Raw genomic sequence first — 16,700 nt, 5'->3', positions numbered from 1 at the left:
TCAAATGAGGAGGTCAAAAATCACCTGGATCAGTTTTTTGACAGCAAAAACCAAACATTTTATGAGCGTGGAATCATGCTACTGCCAGAAAGATGGCAAAAGGTATTGGACCGGAATGGACAATATATAATTCAATAAAATATTTATTCGCTATAAAAAAATCGTCTTTCATTTTCATAAAAAAAAAAAACGAAATTACTTTCCGAACAACCCAATACTTGGGTAATCTAATGTCAATACAAGGAAAGTATCTGTTTGGAAGGATCCACTAGAAACCATCAAACGAAAAGTGTCGATCGATGTTAAAACTATAAGACGATTCCAGTGAAGTACCATACTAAAAGTATCAATGTTAATACAATTTTGTATCAGTAGAAAGTTGTGAATTAACTGTATAATCTAATATGAATACAGGTAACCCTCCTATAACGCGGTAGATAGGTTCCTAGAAAATGCCGTATTGGGTGAAACCGTGTTATATGAGACTCAAAGCCAGGACAATAAGGGGGATTACGTTCCGAAAACCTATTAAAAACAAACTTTTTTTTTTTTAANTATAACACAAAACGGAAAAAAAAGGAAGAAATATTATTCTCATGTAGAGGCACTATAGTTTATTATTCCTTCCCGTCATTATTTTAAGATAATTTAGTTATTAAAAATATAAATGTATGTATAACACAGAACGAAAAAAAAAAAACAAAAAAAAATGTTCGATGTAAATGCACTATAGTTTATTATTCCTTCCCGTCATTATTTTAAGGTAATTTAGTCTTTAAATATGTTAAACAAAAATCATGTTATCCAGTGCTGTGGGAGTACAGTGTTGTACAAAGGTTTTCGCAATTTTCTTATCGTGTTAGAGCGAAACTGTGTTATAGGGTGCAGTGCAATACGACGGTTCCCGCAATTTATCCTAGCTTGTTAGAGCGAAACCGTGTTGTAGGAGGGTTACCTGTACTGGCAAGGTATCTGTTTGGAAAGGTCGATACCAGAAATTACCAAACTGAAAGTGTCGAACAATGTTAAGGCGAAGTGAAGCCCTCCTCAAATCAGTCGATTTGAATAAGACACTTTTTTTAAGGGTATTGGATCGAACCGTCTAAAACTTTAACACATGACTTGTGAGCACCTATAAATTGTCCTGACACTTTTAAAATTTGGATTTTCGAGAAAAAATTGTTTGACTTAGCCTAGACCAGAACCAAAATGGCATCGATCATATGATTGATTCATATTTCGATCAATATACAATTGTTGAAGGCTTCGATATAAGAAAAGAAGATGTCAGGGGAATTGTATAACAATTTAAAACACTCTGGTAATCGATAAACTCGCATTTGAACGGGATAAAGGCAAAAAAGTGTGTTATACTTTTCTATGCTAAAACGAAGGTAACACGAGGTCTCGGAGAGAAAATTTGGTTGGCACGAAAATTACAGATGGCGCAGAATGGCACTCTGCAGTCACTTAAGACATCAGAAACCATGAATCCAGGGGATGTCTGGAGTTTTACACCGATTTCTTTATAATTATTGTACGTAAACAACACACAGAGTATGTTATTTGGTACATTGCCCAATATAATTCGATACAACCGTCAATAAAAATACGAACGTCAGTAACGTATGTGTTTAGAAGTCTTTTTTACCGACGTCGATCAAATTACTTGCTCGACGTGTTTGACTTCACCTTAAGGGGATGTGAAAGTGGCATCCCAAAGCTCAATTGTTCATAAAACTTTTCTACGAACTGGGTGTCTCAAATCGTTTCATACTTTAAAACATGAATATGGAGACCCTAAAGTAGGTCCTGAAACTCGCGAAATTTCATTCTTTATAAACTATTTTTAAAATACATACAAACAAATTTGAAAAGAATTGAAATGTCATGAGTTTCAGGACCTTCCTTATAGTTTCCCCATTCACATTGCAAAGTTTCAGACTATTCGGTAAACCGAGTTGGGAGAAAAGTTTTATAATCAAAACCTCTTCGACGGCACTTTCACATCACCTTAAAGCTTGCGTCCATAATGCTAGAACTCGGTTGGAGTTCTAGGATCGTGAGCACAAGCCCTTACAAAGGAAAGTTATCGACAGTCAATCCTGACTCAACATGTTGCCAAAGCTCTTCAACACATTGAGCCAAGTGCTTTCCGAATAGGCTGGGCAGAACCGTCGATCCAAGATAGGCCCGATTGTAGACATTGGCGGAAGGTTGTCAATTCTTGCTTGGGCTGGCCTCTAAATGCCCCGGCGCCGGAGAACGCGAAAAGGTGCACCGAGACTACACGTGACCGCTTGCGTCCGTCCTTGCCGGATGAATGACGGTGACGTCGCTACTGGGGCAAGAGCGTGTGAACGGCATAGGTCGGTACGCAGGATGGAGCGCTGGCCGGCGTAGAGCCGAAAGGAAGGAGAATATTCGAGAAGAGAAAAAAGAGAGAGGGGGTGCGCCGGCGACGGGCCTCGAACCGACGACGGAGACGGCGGCTGAAGCTACCTAGAGCCAAGCTGTCTGCTGCCGACTCTTATAATCTTCCACGGCGGATCTTGGCGAGGCCGGGCCGTACCATCTCCCAACCCGGCCGGCCCCGCTCCCCGCGCCCCCCACCCCCCATTCGGCCCCGCCGGTGTCACGGATTCCTCGTGTGCGCGCGCACACCTGGCCGCGAGGTCGTCCGTCGGACTTGCCACTCCGCCGAATTCTACACACGGCCGCGCCATCTGCGCACCGGGTCAGACATTAAACAAACACCGATAGGCGGAGCGCGTCCCCAATAGAGTTCGAAAATTCTCGGTAACATTAAATTGGAGAAGGTAACTGTGAAACATACCGTAAGTTACCGGGAACATTGAGAATTTAAGGGAACGTTAATTTTGTTATTTATACTTTAGGTTTCTTCGTTTAAATAACTTTTTTTTTTCCAATCAACTTCAAAGTTCAAGCTAAAGAGTAATAATTACTATTAGAAAATATTGATTATAGGGTCGTATTTAATTCCAGCTAAAAATACTCATGTATGTACAACTTCACGGAAAATTCCATGAGATTTGATTCAAACGAACTGATATTTCATTCTGCGACGAAGCGAATGGGAGGTTTTGATTGGCTACGGAGAACGTACAACGGAAATTCCCCTCTACGATGTTTCTCTATAGCTAATCGAAACCTCTCGTTCGATCTGTTGGAAAATTCAAATTCTCATAATTTCTCGATAAAAACGGCTTTGGAGAAATTACCGATAAGTTACCGGGAATTTCTCTTCGTTTCTGACGTAACTTACTGGATTTAGAACTCTAGTCCCCAACAGCGTTGGGCCTGGGCGTTTATTACGTATTTTTGACGAGAGCGCTCACTTCTCGCACTTTCGTCTCACGTGGGTTTGTTCGCCGAATTACATACTCGGTATATGAAAGAATGAGATCTCTAGCACTTCCCGTCTAGTAATATTGCCAAATAAAGGTATGTACATACGTTGTGAATCGAAAATTGTTGAGAGATTGTGAATTATAGGCAGGGAAGGAGGGAAGATGGAAAGCCGTTAAAAGTTAAGAAGAGGACTCGAGTCTATCTATATTTTATAAATATGTATTACATTCGTATTTAGATGTACTATAATTTATAACACAGAACGAAAAAAAAAAACAAAAAAATTTTCGATCTAAAGGCACTATAGTTTATTATTCCTTCCCGTCATTATTTTAAGGTAATTTAGTTTTTAAATATGTTAAACAAAAATCATGTTATCCAGTGCTGTGGGAGTACAGTGTTGTACAAAGGACGACAAAAAGGGCGATTACGTTCCGAAAACCTATTAAAAACACTTTTTTTTTNTTCCATTTTGAATTTCGGTGTCACAATCCGTGGAAGTTGGCGTTCACGGCGCTTAGTTTTCTATCTTTTCTTGTATGCTTCACCATTTCGCTTCAAAATTTGAGCCGAGCCAGTTCACATCAATGGTCTCGCATTTTCACCACCGAAAACGTTCCGCAATACCGTGAGCTACTCATTTTTCACATTTTCACTCAATTTGCTTTACGTAATAGATCCCCTGATTCAGATAGGGAGCGCAACAAGCGTATAAATATATGGATCCCGAACACCCTATCACTCCCTTCATATGCTTGTGATTCCGAGAAGAATAAAGAGGGAGAACAAGGGACAATCCTTTCTTTCTGTCTTGCTGTAGGATAACTTCTTTCCATATTGCCCTGCGCAATTGTTTTGCAAAATCAGAGCGAGGGAGAGAATAGACGAGGGTTCCTTGCTTTCTGTCTCTTAAGGTGAAGTGAAACCTCCTTTAAATCAGTCGATTCGAATACAACACTTTTTTTTAAGGGTGTTAGACCAAACTGTCCGAAATTTTGACACATCACTCCTGATTATCTAAGAATTGTCCTGACACATTCAAAATTCGGATATTTCAAAAAAACTTTTTAACTTAGCGCAGACCAGAACCAAAATGGCGTCGAGCTCTCTTATTTCGATCAATATACAATTATCGAAGGCTCTGATATGAGAAACGAAAGGGTCAGGACAATTTTACGACAATTTAGAACACTCTGGTAATCGATAAACTCGCATTTGAACGGGATAAAGGCAAAAAAAGTGTTGTATGCGCTTCTATGCCAAAACGATGGGAATAAGAGGTCTCGGAGTGAAAATTTAATTGACCTGGAAATCACAGAAGGCGCCGGGGGTACCACTGCAGTCAATTAGAGCCCCAGAAAGCATGAATCCAGAGGATTTCTGGAGTTTTACTTCGATTTCTTTATAATTATTACACGAAAATGACAGGTGTAGTATGCCATTTGGGACAATACCCAATATAATTCGATACAGCTGTCAATGTAAAAACGAACGTCGGCAACGTAGGCATTTAGAAAAATCTTCTTTATCCACGTTGATCAAGTTCCTCGACGTGTTTCACTTCACCTTAAAGTTTCTGTCGTTTGGGTCGAATCGGCATTCGGGTTCATACATCCTACTTCCGTGAAAAAGGGACGAGTTGCAAGCAGCAATTAATGAGCGAAACGAATTTTCTATCCCTCTTTTTTTCACTTCGATAAAATTCAACGATATCATTGGTTGCTTTTCGCTACTTGACGCTCGTGTGCTCTCGTCGGCGTATTCTGCACATATTCTTAAAGTGATACGGAAGGGTCATTCTATATACATCAAACATCAAAATATTTATAAAAGTTTTCTCCAAACTGGGTGCTCGAAATCATTTGAAGCTTCATTGGAATTATGAAGGCCCTGAGGAAGAGCGCGATGCTCGTAAAATTTCATTTTTCACAAAAAGGTGCAATCTTCGTTCTAGTCTAGGTTAAATAAAAAAAACTTACTTTGAAAAAATGAAACCACGAGCATCGCGTTCTTTGTTAGGGTCTTCATTATCACTTGCTGAAGCTTCAAATGATTCGGTGCACCCAGTTTGGAGAAAAGTTTTATAAATACAATGACGTTTTGGTACATGTAATGACCCCTTCATATTACCTTAAGTAACTGTAAAAGCTACAAAAAAAAACTTTTTTCCAAAAACTGCATCGCACAAGCATCGCGTTCTTCCTTAAGGTCTACATTATCACGTGCTGAAGTTTCAAATGATTCGGTGCACCCAGTTTGGAGAAAAGTTTTATAAATACAATGACGTTTTGGTACATGTAATGACCCCTTCATATTACCTTAAGTAACTGTAAAAGCTACAAAAAAAAACTTTTTTCCAAAAACTGCATCGCACAAGCATCGCGTTCTTCCTTAAGGTCTACATTATCACGTGCTGAAGTTTCAAATGATTCGGTGCACCCAGTTTGGAGAAAAGTTTTATAAATACATTGACGTTTTGATACATGTAATGACCCCTTCATATTACCTTAAGTAGCTGTAAAAGCTACAAAAAAAAAAACTTTTTTCCAAAAACTGCATCGCACAAGCATCGTGTTCTTCCTTAGGGTCTACGTTATCACGTGCTGAAGTTTCAAATAATTCGGCGCACCCAGTTTGGAGAAAAGTTTTATAAATACTTTGACGTTTTGGTACATGTTATGACCCCTTCATATTACCTTAAGTAGCTGTAAAAGCTATAAAAAAAAACTTTTCCGAAAACTAAAATTGCACGAGCATCGCGTTCTTCCTTAGGGTCTTCATTATCACTTGCTGAAGCTTCAAATGATTCGGTGCACCCAGTTTGGAGAAAAGTTTTATAAATACTTTGACGTTTTGGTACATGGAATGACCCTTTCATGCCACCTTAACACTAAACCTACCACCGGCGGGTCAAACTGACCGTTTTAAATGGTATTTGTAATGGGGGTATAAATCGTCGGTAGGTTTAATGTTGGAGCTGTAAAAGCGTCGTCGTGAATTCGTTTGACATGAAATTCTGCCCGATAAAGAAAGCCTTCATAAAATTCGGTTTTCCTTGAGAACCCGTTCGAGTGAGAGCGTGATTTTTTTTTAACGCGAAGGTTGTTGGTCCGCTACAGGGTGCAAATAATTGGCCGAAATATTTCCATTGCGCAAAAGCAAAGGGTACCTTGTTCACGAATCAACCTTATGTGCACGAGAGTATGAAATGATGAAATATTATGAGGGTATGAAACCCGGGTACATCCGACTTATGGATGATCGTGTTCGTTTCTAATCCGCTCTTAAGGTGAAGTGAAACACGTCGAGACATTTGATCGACGTAGGTAAAAAAGATTCTTCTAAATACCTTCGTTGCGGCCGTTAGTACTTATATTGACAGCTGGGTCGAATTATATTGGGTATTGTACTAAATGGCGTGCTCCATGTATCGTTTCCGTACAATGATTATAAAGACATCGAATTAAAATGCCAGAAATCTTCTGGATTCATGCTTTCTGGGGTCCTAATTGACTGCAGAGGGACCCCCTGCGCCATCTGTGATTTCCAGGTCAATTAAATTTTCACTCCGAGACCTCGTATTCCCGTCGTTTTAGCATAGAAGCGCATACAACACTTTTTTTGTCTTTATCCCGTTCAAATGCGAATGTATCGATTATTATAGTGTACTAAATCGTTGTATAATTGTCCTGATACCTTCGTTTCTCATATCGGAGCCTTCAATACTTTTATATCTACTGAAATATGAGAGCTCGTCGTCAGTGTGTTTCTTGTCTAGGCTAACAAGGAAGGTATCCCAGGGCAATCTCTCTGATTTGATTTCTTTTATAATATGTTATTGTAGACTAAAAACTAAGCGACACGTATTTTTTTTGATCTGCCATTAAACACTCCGACTTATGGATGATCGTGTTCGTTTCTAATCTGCTCTTAAGGTGAAGTGAAACACGTCGAGACATTTGATTGACCTCGGTACAAAAGATTCTTCTAAATACCTCCGTCACTGGCGTTCGTATTTATATCGACAACTGTATCGAATTATATTGAATAATGTACCAAATGACATACCTACTTCAAATGTCGTTTCCGTACAATAATTACAAAGAAATCGAAGTAATACTCCATACATCCCCCGGATTCATTGTTTTTGATGTCCCAATTGACTGCAGAGTGCCACTCTGCGCCATCTGTGAATTCAGTGTCAAACAAATTTTCTCTCCGAGACCTCGTGTTAATTTCGTTTTAGTATAGAAACGCATAAAACACTTTTTTGCCCTTATCCCGTTCAAATGCGACTTTCTCGATTACCAGAGTGTTTTTAAATTGTTGTACAATTACTCTGACACCTTCGTTTCTCATATCGGAGTCTTCAACAACTGTATATTGATCGAAATATGAGAGGTCGACGCCGTTTTGGTTCTGGTTCAGGCTAAGCCAAAATGTGTTTTCGAAAATCCAAATTTTAAAAGTGTTGGGATAGTTCTTAAGTGCTGGCGAGGCATGCGTCAAAGTTTCAAACAGTTCGGTCCAATACCCTTAAAAAAAAGGATCTTATTTAAATGAATTGATTATAGGGGGGTTTCACTTTATCTTAAACGGCAATTATTTCTCGATTAACCTACGCGTCCCCTTTTGCAGCGATAACGTCATTAAGTAGTTAAAGTATTTTACAGAACAATGCCAAACGTTGTTTTCAGGTCACCTGGGAGTTCCCGTGAGCCTTCGGTTAATCAACCTTACAATGTATATAATAATTTCAATTATTTTTTAAACGGTACCACAAAGTTCTCATGTTAGTGCATTCGGAATTAATCGGATCCAATAATTCCGCCCCGATCATGAGATAGTGAATTCCGAGGATGTAATTTATTGAAAAGAAAACTAAGCAGAAATCACCACGAACAGAGACCATTGAAAAAGGAAGGAACGAAAGCGTACGCTATTGTATTAGGATATAAAATTACAATTGTGACTGAACCTCATACATGCCTAACAACAATTTCGCTTACTCTTCTCTTGTTGCAAAACGTGTAAACAATATATCAGTAGCAGGAGGTTCGGGCAGAAATCGTATGAACGAAAAAAACCAAAAAAGGGAAGAAAGAAATTGCATTAAACGAAAGAAAACGAGTTTTCGTTATTGGGAACCGTCGTTTAAAAAATAAATATGCACCGTCCTTACTCGAGAGACGCTCTTCTACCGTCTTTCTCAAACTCGGCTTCGCTCAATTTGGAAATAACCACTCTCTTCGATAACGCGAGTCGGCCGGTCAGCGAGCGGTCGATCCGATCACGTTTCATCCTCGTGATCTCAAACCCGTCCAAATTCGAGTCCACATTCGGCTCGGTCCTCACGTCAGCGACATTCATCGCTAATCGTGGAAGCCGACGATAATATTAGGCGTCCACCTCGGAAATCGAATAACCGCGTATCCCTAACAAACACCTCGCGATCATCCGACGCATAGGTCCACCGAATTGTGCCCAAATCTTTCTCCTTGATTGGATTCTATAAGCTGCGGGGACCAAGGGGTGCGGATGAAAAGCGCATTACAAGGAGGCCGTTACCTGCGTTTACGCGTTCCCTTTACTTCCAATAAGTGGACATAACTACCCAGAGATCAGGAATTCAGCCCCAGGATTCGATCTTTCACGTTGCAAACTGGAAAAAACCGTCCTCTATTTCTACGGCAAACTGGTCTCTGCTCCCATGGTTTCTTTGGAGTTTGGAAGGTTTCAATCGATCGCGGAACAATCTGGACGTCACCGGAAGATGGAACGCATCGACGCTTAAGAAATTGATCTCGATCTCTTCTCTTCTCCTTGAAAAGTACCAACGACAGTTCCAACAAACGCACCAACGACGACGTACGAGTAAGGCTCTTTTCCTCTAGCCCGTCGCGGGCGTACAGCCACTCGGACGACGGCGACGTCCCAGGAACATCGCGTCTCCGTCGCACTGCGTGGTGCGCGTCCGGTGACGTCGGTGCATGCGCATCCGTGCCCGTATAGTCCGGCGACCGCGCTCAATTAGCATGGCGCGCACTTAACTCGCGGCTCTAGACGGAGGAATGCGGTGGCTGGTCGCGCAAGGATAAGGTCGCTGGAATCCACGCCGATGGAAGATGCGAGCGCGCGTCATCGTCGAAAATAATCAGGCTCGCGACAACAAGACCCCGCGGTCCACGATGGTGGGGCGAGAGGAAAGCGAAAAAGCGGAGAGGGGGGGGGGGGAGGGAAGGAAGAATCCGAACAGAAATACGTCCCGCGACCCCACAAAAGTAACCGTTCACGGCGAGGAGAAAAACCAAGCGGAAGAAAGAGCGGACTTCCGCCCGGACCGAATCGTGCGCGGCCTTACCTATCTACTCGCGAGTCCCAGGCGCCAAGAGCCACGGCATCTCTCCCGCGGAGTCCATGCACCTCGGGCTGACGCTGCTCCGCACTTGGCACCGAGCGCTCACCATTCACGGTTCGCTCGCTAGGCCGCGGTCAGCTCGCGTTCGAACCGACTCGCAGCGGAATTCCGGAGGGTCTGCCTCTTGGGCCGCGGCGGCGGCGGCGGTGGCGGTGGCGGCGGCACTCCGCTCCTCCCTCCCCGCGACGGGCTCTCGCGGGCTCTCGCGGGCTCTCGCGGGCTCTCGCGGGCTCTCGCGGGCTCTCGCGGGCTCTCGCGGGCCCCCGCGTTCGCGCGCGCGGACCGATCACGGACTGACCGCGCACCGACCGCGGCTGATGGCACGTGTCGTCTCCTGTCGACTCGCCGCGATGAGAGATCCCGAGGATCCACGTAAGCGCCCAACGGCAGCCCGCGGAATCTCGGGGACCTTGTACTTGGCGTGAGAGCGCGATTAGGTTGGTTCCCGCCCGAGTGGAGGCCAACTACCGACTGCCGCTAAGGCCGGGACCGGCTTCGACTACCGGACTGACCAGCGGGCCCGCGAGAGAGGTCCGATCCCCCGGAGCCGCACGATTCCACGACACGAGTCGACAGGAGTCGGCGGTCAGTTTGCCCAGGGCCGCGCCGCGCGCCAGAGGGGCCCCGCTCGCGCCTTTTCCCGCGGACCCCTGCCCCGGGTCGGCAATTCGAAAGAGGAGCGAGAAATCCAAACCCCGAGCGATCGCGCGGCTGGGCTCCTGCTCTCTGCGACTAGGACAAGGCGCGTGGCGGGCCGCGCGCCACCGGGATGGGACTCGGGAGGTTTTTCCAACGTTCCGCGTTGTCCTCGAGGTTCCGGGATAATTCGGATTCCGCGTCCCGGCCCCCTTTTAGGCCCCGTCCGTGCCCTTCCCTGGACTGACTCGGCGACCCCTCCTCCCGACTCTGCCGCCACTCTTCTACCTAACGGCTGTCTACCTCTTTCCCTCTCTCGCTCCGTCTTTCTCTCCGTCTTTCTCCGGCCGACGATTCGCTTCATGCGTTTCTCTCGCTTTGGGTCGTTTGGCCACCCCACCACTCGATGCCTCGTCGCTCCGCACCATTGACTGTGAACCTGCTTTTGAAATTTCAACGTCCCGTGACCTAACAAATTAATTTTGCTCGCAATTGCGGAAACGTTCAACTAGCTTTTTTTATTCGGAGAGAATCGCTGGCCGATCTTTCGAACGCTAATCGTTCGAGCATCTATGCCCAACGGCAAAAATAATCAATAAAATTAATGTTGGTTCAACCACGGAATATGGTCATTATATGTGTCCAGCATTATGAAAGTGGTCTAAGTCATATACTTCTTGTTTCGAGATATTTAATGAATTGCGTTTGAATAAATTAAAAAATATTTTTATATTATGCGACATTTTAATTTAGAATTTCATCAGTCTTGATTAATGGAAATTTATTATGAATATGAAATTTGAGGTGAATTTCATACGAAAATGTTGTTCTTAAAGTTTGAATTGACTTAGACCATTTTCAAAATTAACTGAATGTTCTATAAATGACAAAGCAATAAAAAAACTACGAGTTTTATTAGAAATAATAATTTTAATTAAATAATTCATGAACGTTTATTAATTATTTTTAAAAAGTATTCCATTTTTATCATTTTAGGCTTTTGTCATTATGAGCTTTTAAGATTCCTAAATGTTCCTGAAAAACTGGAGGGATGTATGGTAGTGAACACATAATATCTTTATGTTTTTGTTCCGTCACTGGTCTAGTGGTAGGGTATAATGGAAGTAATTTAATATTTCCGTATATTTTTGGCCTTCCTCTTTTAGGTGAAAGATCCAAAACGTGGAATTTAGAATCATCTAAAGAAGTATTACGCGGTCGTATAATATCTGCAAATCACATTATATCCGAATAATCATTAACATATTCACATAATAAGTACGTTGTCATTAACTTACCTGAACCACTATCCGTTGACCTAGTGGTAAAATATATAAATTATTTTTCCGCCAATAATTAGTTCGGAAGAGCCCGACTAAATTAATGCACTTTCAAAACAGAACTAAATGAATTCCATATATTGTTAGGTAGACCGGAAAGTATTGTCGTTTCTGTTATCGCTTGATTGTCATTTGTCGGCTTATTGTGTAGTTCAAAAACGCACCAAAGAGGACCACGTGCCATTTTAAGGTTATGTTTATATAATTTCTTTAAATTTTTTACTTAGACCACTTCCATAATTAACACTAAATGAATTCCATATAATGTCGAAATTACAACCACTCTCTAATGGTTCATTTTTGACAATATCGTAAAAATTACATTGAATTAATGTAGTTTAAAATAATGCGGGGTGAAATAATTGATAAACTTATTTTTTTTTAATTTTGACTTAGACCACTTTCATAATTATGGGCTCATATGGGCATCCAAATATTTAACTGACGTGACTAAATTTGTTCGTTAATAACGTTTGGTTGATCCCAGCCAATATTATGGAAGATCACGTCAAACATTAAGGTGATTTGGTACGCTTAAAACTATTTTAATTTCCCTGTATGTTTTTCCAGAAGAATGTTCCTTTTATGAAAGATTTCCCGGTAAAAGAGAAACTTTGTTTCGCTAAAAATGTATTATCCTATTCTTCATCCCTCGTGAGGCTGGATTATGACCAACGTATCGACAAAAAATCCATGACTTCATTTGTGAGGGAAACTCCATGGCCAATCGCCACCAAGCGGATACGCTGAGAACTTCGTTGACTGAAATATTTCATAAAATTAACAAAACAATTTAACCAAAACTGTTTAGTTGATCGAAACTAATGAGTTTCGTCAAGTGAACTAAAATTCGTTTCACTCAACCAAAACGTTTTCTGAAATTAATTAAATGCAGTAAATAAAATGATTTTGTTAAATGAATCTAATTTTTTTTTATGCATATACATTTGGAAAACGTAGAAAATTAAACGATATATCTTTTTCGTTTCGTAACAGGAGCGTCTATTTAAACGATGACGATAACCTCCACGATACCGTTTGAAATGATCGCAACAGGGCAATCGGGGAAATCTAAGAAGAATGAATAAAGTAAAATACATGCAGAAAAAACAATTTGGTTCATTTAATAAAATCGTCCGATTGACTGCATTTGGTTAATTTCAGAAAACGTTTTGACTAAGTGAACCGAATTTTAGTCTATTTGATCAAAATCATTTGCTTCACTCAACTAAAGCGTTTTAATTAAATCGTTTAGTTCATTTTATGTGGCATTTCACGCACACACATGGCTTCGCGTATACGTATATGTACATACACAAGTGTGTATATTTGGCGCGAAACTTTTTCGAGTTTCCTGACAAAATATTTTAGTCAGGAAAGTCCTTAGCGCTTTAGTTAAATCGTAAAGTTAATTCTATGTGGCATTTCACGCATACACATACCTTTGCGCATACGTATATGTACGTATACAAGTGTGTATATTTGGCGCGAACTTTTTCTGAGTTTCCTGATAAAATATTTTAGTCAGGGAATTTCCTAGCGTTTTAGTTAAATCGTTTAGTTAATTTTATGTGGCATTTCAGGGATACACATGGCTTCGCGTATACGTATATGTACATATGCAAGTGTGTATATTTGACGCGAAACTTTTCCGAGTTTCCTCACAAAATATTTTAGTCAGGAAAGTTCTTAGCGTTTTAGTGAAATCGTTTAGTTAATTTTATGTGGCATTTCAGGCATACACATGGCTTCGCGTATACGTATATGTACATATGCAAGCGTGTATATTTGGCGCGAAACTTTACCGAGTTTCCTGATAAAATATTTTAGTCAGGGAATTTTCTAGCGTTTTAGTTAATTTTATGTGGCATTTCACGCATACACATACCTTTGCGCATACGTATATGTACGTATGAAAGCGTGTATATTTGGTGCGAAACTTTACCGAGTTTCCTAATAAAATATTTTAGTCAGGGAAGTTCCTAGTGTATCTACTTGATGGCGAGTGGCCATTGAGCTTCTTTCCGAAGTGAAGTTATAATATTTTATCGATACGTTGCTCATATCGCGAGTGAAGTCGCAACGGGGGATCCTAGTAACACATTTTGTGACGAAACAAAGTTTCTCTTTAACCGGGAAACTAATACAAGGAAGAATTTTTCTAAGAATATGTGGTGAGACTAAATGGTAATTAATTATATTTCTTTTAGAGGTTCCAGTCATGTTTTATTTTAGCTGATCGTCTTCAAGTAAAATATATGATTAAGTTTACCAAGACATATCAAGCAGATAATATTTTACTAGAAATGGCAAAGGCATATTTAACAACTTAATATGGTTACAATCATCGAAAATTCTGGCTCTTTTAGTTAAATTTTGTTTGAGCGTATCAAATTACTGTAATATTTGATGTGGTCTACCATAATATTTTATGCGATCATTATGAACATTATTAGCCAAAGAATCTAGTCATGTCACCCAAATATTTGGTTGTTCATATAATGACCACATTAATATTAATTTAATGACCATATTCTATGGTTAACCAGTTAACTGCGTTCGACGCGTATACTCATCGGTAACCCGTTACAGTAAACTCCGCAGTTAACAGGTTAAGGTGAAGTGAAACACATCGAGGAACTTGATCGACGTCAATAAAGAAGATTTTTCTAAATGCCTACGTTGCCGACGTTCGTTTTTATATTGACAGCTGGATCAAATTATATTGGGTATTGTACCAAATGGCATACTCCACCTGTCGTTTTCGTACAATAAATATCAAGAAATCGAAGTAAAACTCCAGAAATCTTCTGGATTCATGCTTTCTGGGGCCCTAATTGACTGCAGAGAGACACCCTGCGCCATCTGTGATTTCCAGGTCAATTAAATTTTCACTCCGAGACCTCTTATTTCCATCGTTTTAGCATAGAAGCGCATACAACACTTTTTTTGCCTTTATCCCGTTCAAATGCGAGTTTATCGATTACCAGAGTGTTCTAAATTGTCGTAAAATTGTCCTGACCCTTTCGTTTCTCATATCAGAGCCTTCGATAATTGTATATCGATCGAAATATGAGAGCTCGACGGCATTTTGGTTCTGGTCTGGGCTGAGTTAAAGAATTTTGTCTAAAAATCTAAATTTTCAATGTGTCAGGACAATTCTTAGATGATCAGGAGCGATGCGTCAAAGTTTCGGACAGTTTGGTCCAATACCCTTAAAAAAAGTGTCGTATTCGAGTCGACCGATTTGAAGGGGGTTTCACTTCATCTTAAACCAAGCAAAATTTGATCGATTCACCGAAATATTTTTCCGCGGATAAACGGAGGAATGACGAATATTCGCACATCGGGCCCCGAGCGCGCGGTTTCCGCTTGAATTCCGCTCGGGCCGCATACGGAGGCCCGACGGATCCTCTTAGGCCCAGAGGCGGTCGAGAGACGCATCGCGGACGAATTTCAGAAATGCGAGGTCCTTATCTTCTCTCGGGGCCGTGACAGGACCCGAAGAGGACGAGAGGATCGGGAGTAGCTCAGGAAAGATGGGCAAAAGTTGGTACGTATTTCTGAGGCGGACTCCCGACAGAAAGAGTGCCGCCACGGAATATTTATGGGTTTCCGAACTGGACCACCCGGTAATTAAGACGACCCTGAAGACCGGGGGAGGCGGGGCAGCGGCAGGCACGATACGTCCTACCTTGTTCCCCGTCTCCCCCTGTCCGTCCCCTCTGCGGTCCCCTCCGGCCCCCCTCCGGCCCCCCTCCGGCCCCTCTCCGGACTGCAGTTCCGCCCCGCGCGATTCCTTTCGTCTCTCCGAATCTCCTCCGCGCATCTCTTTTCCCGTCGTCGATTTTCATACGAAAAATCGGCCCACGACGCTCCTCTCTCCTCGAAACCGCGCGAGATCCCGAAACTCTCCCCGAGCGTTGCATAACCCGTTCCCGAGAGTCGCTCCTCTTTCGAGCCTAAGGGGAAACGAGATATGGGAACTCGAAAGGAGCGTTACAGGGAACCGCGGCCGATTCCAGGATCCGAAGACGTAACCGTGTTGACGTCGGCACACGCCACACGTCTACGGACCGCTATGCAAATGCACGCGAGACGCGCGATATCCAATACGGTGTTATTTCTCGGAGGAGACATCCGGTCACGTAGGCGCAACGTGCGCCACGACTTTATGCAAACGGTGGCCTATGCGAAACTATGTATGTCGCGCACCGCGCGGAAACTCGGCGAGCCTAGAAACGACTTGATCGCGGCTCCGTCGCGACGGTCGCCATCCGGGCATCCGACGTCCGAGTCGCTTTTTCTCCGCGTCGCGATGACGCGAGCCGCCCGGCCGATTCGCATGCAGGCCTTGTGCCCCGCCGGTCTCTTCTCGTGACTTTCCCGCTCCTTGCTGCGCCAACGGCGACCCGAATCCCACAGGCCCCCGGGCCGGGTCGGACTCTATGCCGCCTCTGTACCCGAAGACGGCACCCGAACACGGCACCCGAAGACGGCACCCGAAGACGGTTCCTCGAAGTGCTAACGTTTTTACTTTGGAACGCAGTCCCACGAGATGTATCTCTACCGCACGATGTACGATATCCGTATAGTACGCGTGGAAATTAGGTCAATAGGTGTAGCAAATGTATATCGTTTGTCATCCACTTAAAAAAGTGAATTTCGTATATATACAGCTGTATTTTATGTACGTGGCTACACGGTATATGTCATAGATATCTGAACGACATATGTAAATATCTATGTCTCTTGTAGATGATAATTATATATCCACTTTTTTTCTTCCATTTACACATATAAATTAGGTCAATAGATACAGCAAATGTATATCGTTTATCATCCACTTAAAAAAGTGAATTTCGTATATATATAGCTGTATTTTATGTACTTGGCTACACGGTATACGTCATAGATATCTGAATGACATATGG

General features: G+C 42.2%; 1 protein-coding gene across 2 annotated transcripts in view; it reads right to left on the bottom strand.

Annotated features, from left to right (window-relative positions):
• Nucleotides 1–9,997, bottom strand: part of LOC105700133 (protein decapentaplegic) — a 41,024-nt gene extending 31,027 nt beyond the window's left edge. The window contains exon 1 of one of the 2 annotated variants that reach the window (XM_012425751.1): nucleotides 9,734–9,997. The gene's annotated coding sequence lies outside the window, so the exon portion shown is untranslated. Of the gene's footprint in view, nucleotides 1–8,986; nucleotides 9,290–9,733 lie in introns of those variants that run through there. The other variant, XM_012425752.1, reaches the window with a different exon arrangement.
• Nucleotides 9,998–16,700: the final 6,703 nt, after the last annotated feature.

This window comes from Orussus abietinus, unplaced genomic scaffold (genome assembly GCF_000612105.2).
Source record: "Orussus abietinus isolate OABI.00-Male unplaced genomic scaffold, Oabi_2.0 scaffold348, whole genome shotgun sequence".
Taxonomy (NCBI): Eukaryota; Metazoa; Arthropoda; class Insecta; order Hymenoptera; family Orussidae; genus Orussus; species Orussus abietinus.
This window is presented reverse-complemented; position numbering and strand designations above follow the sequence as displayed.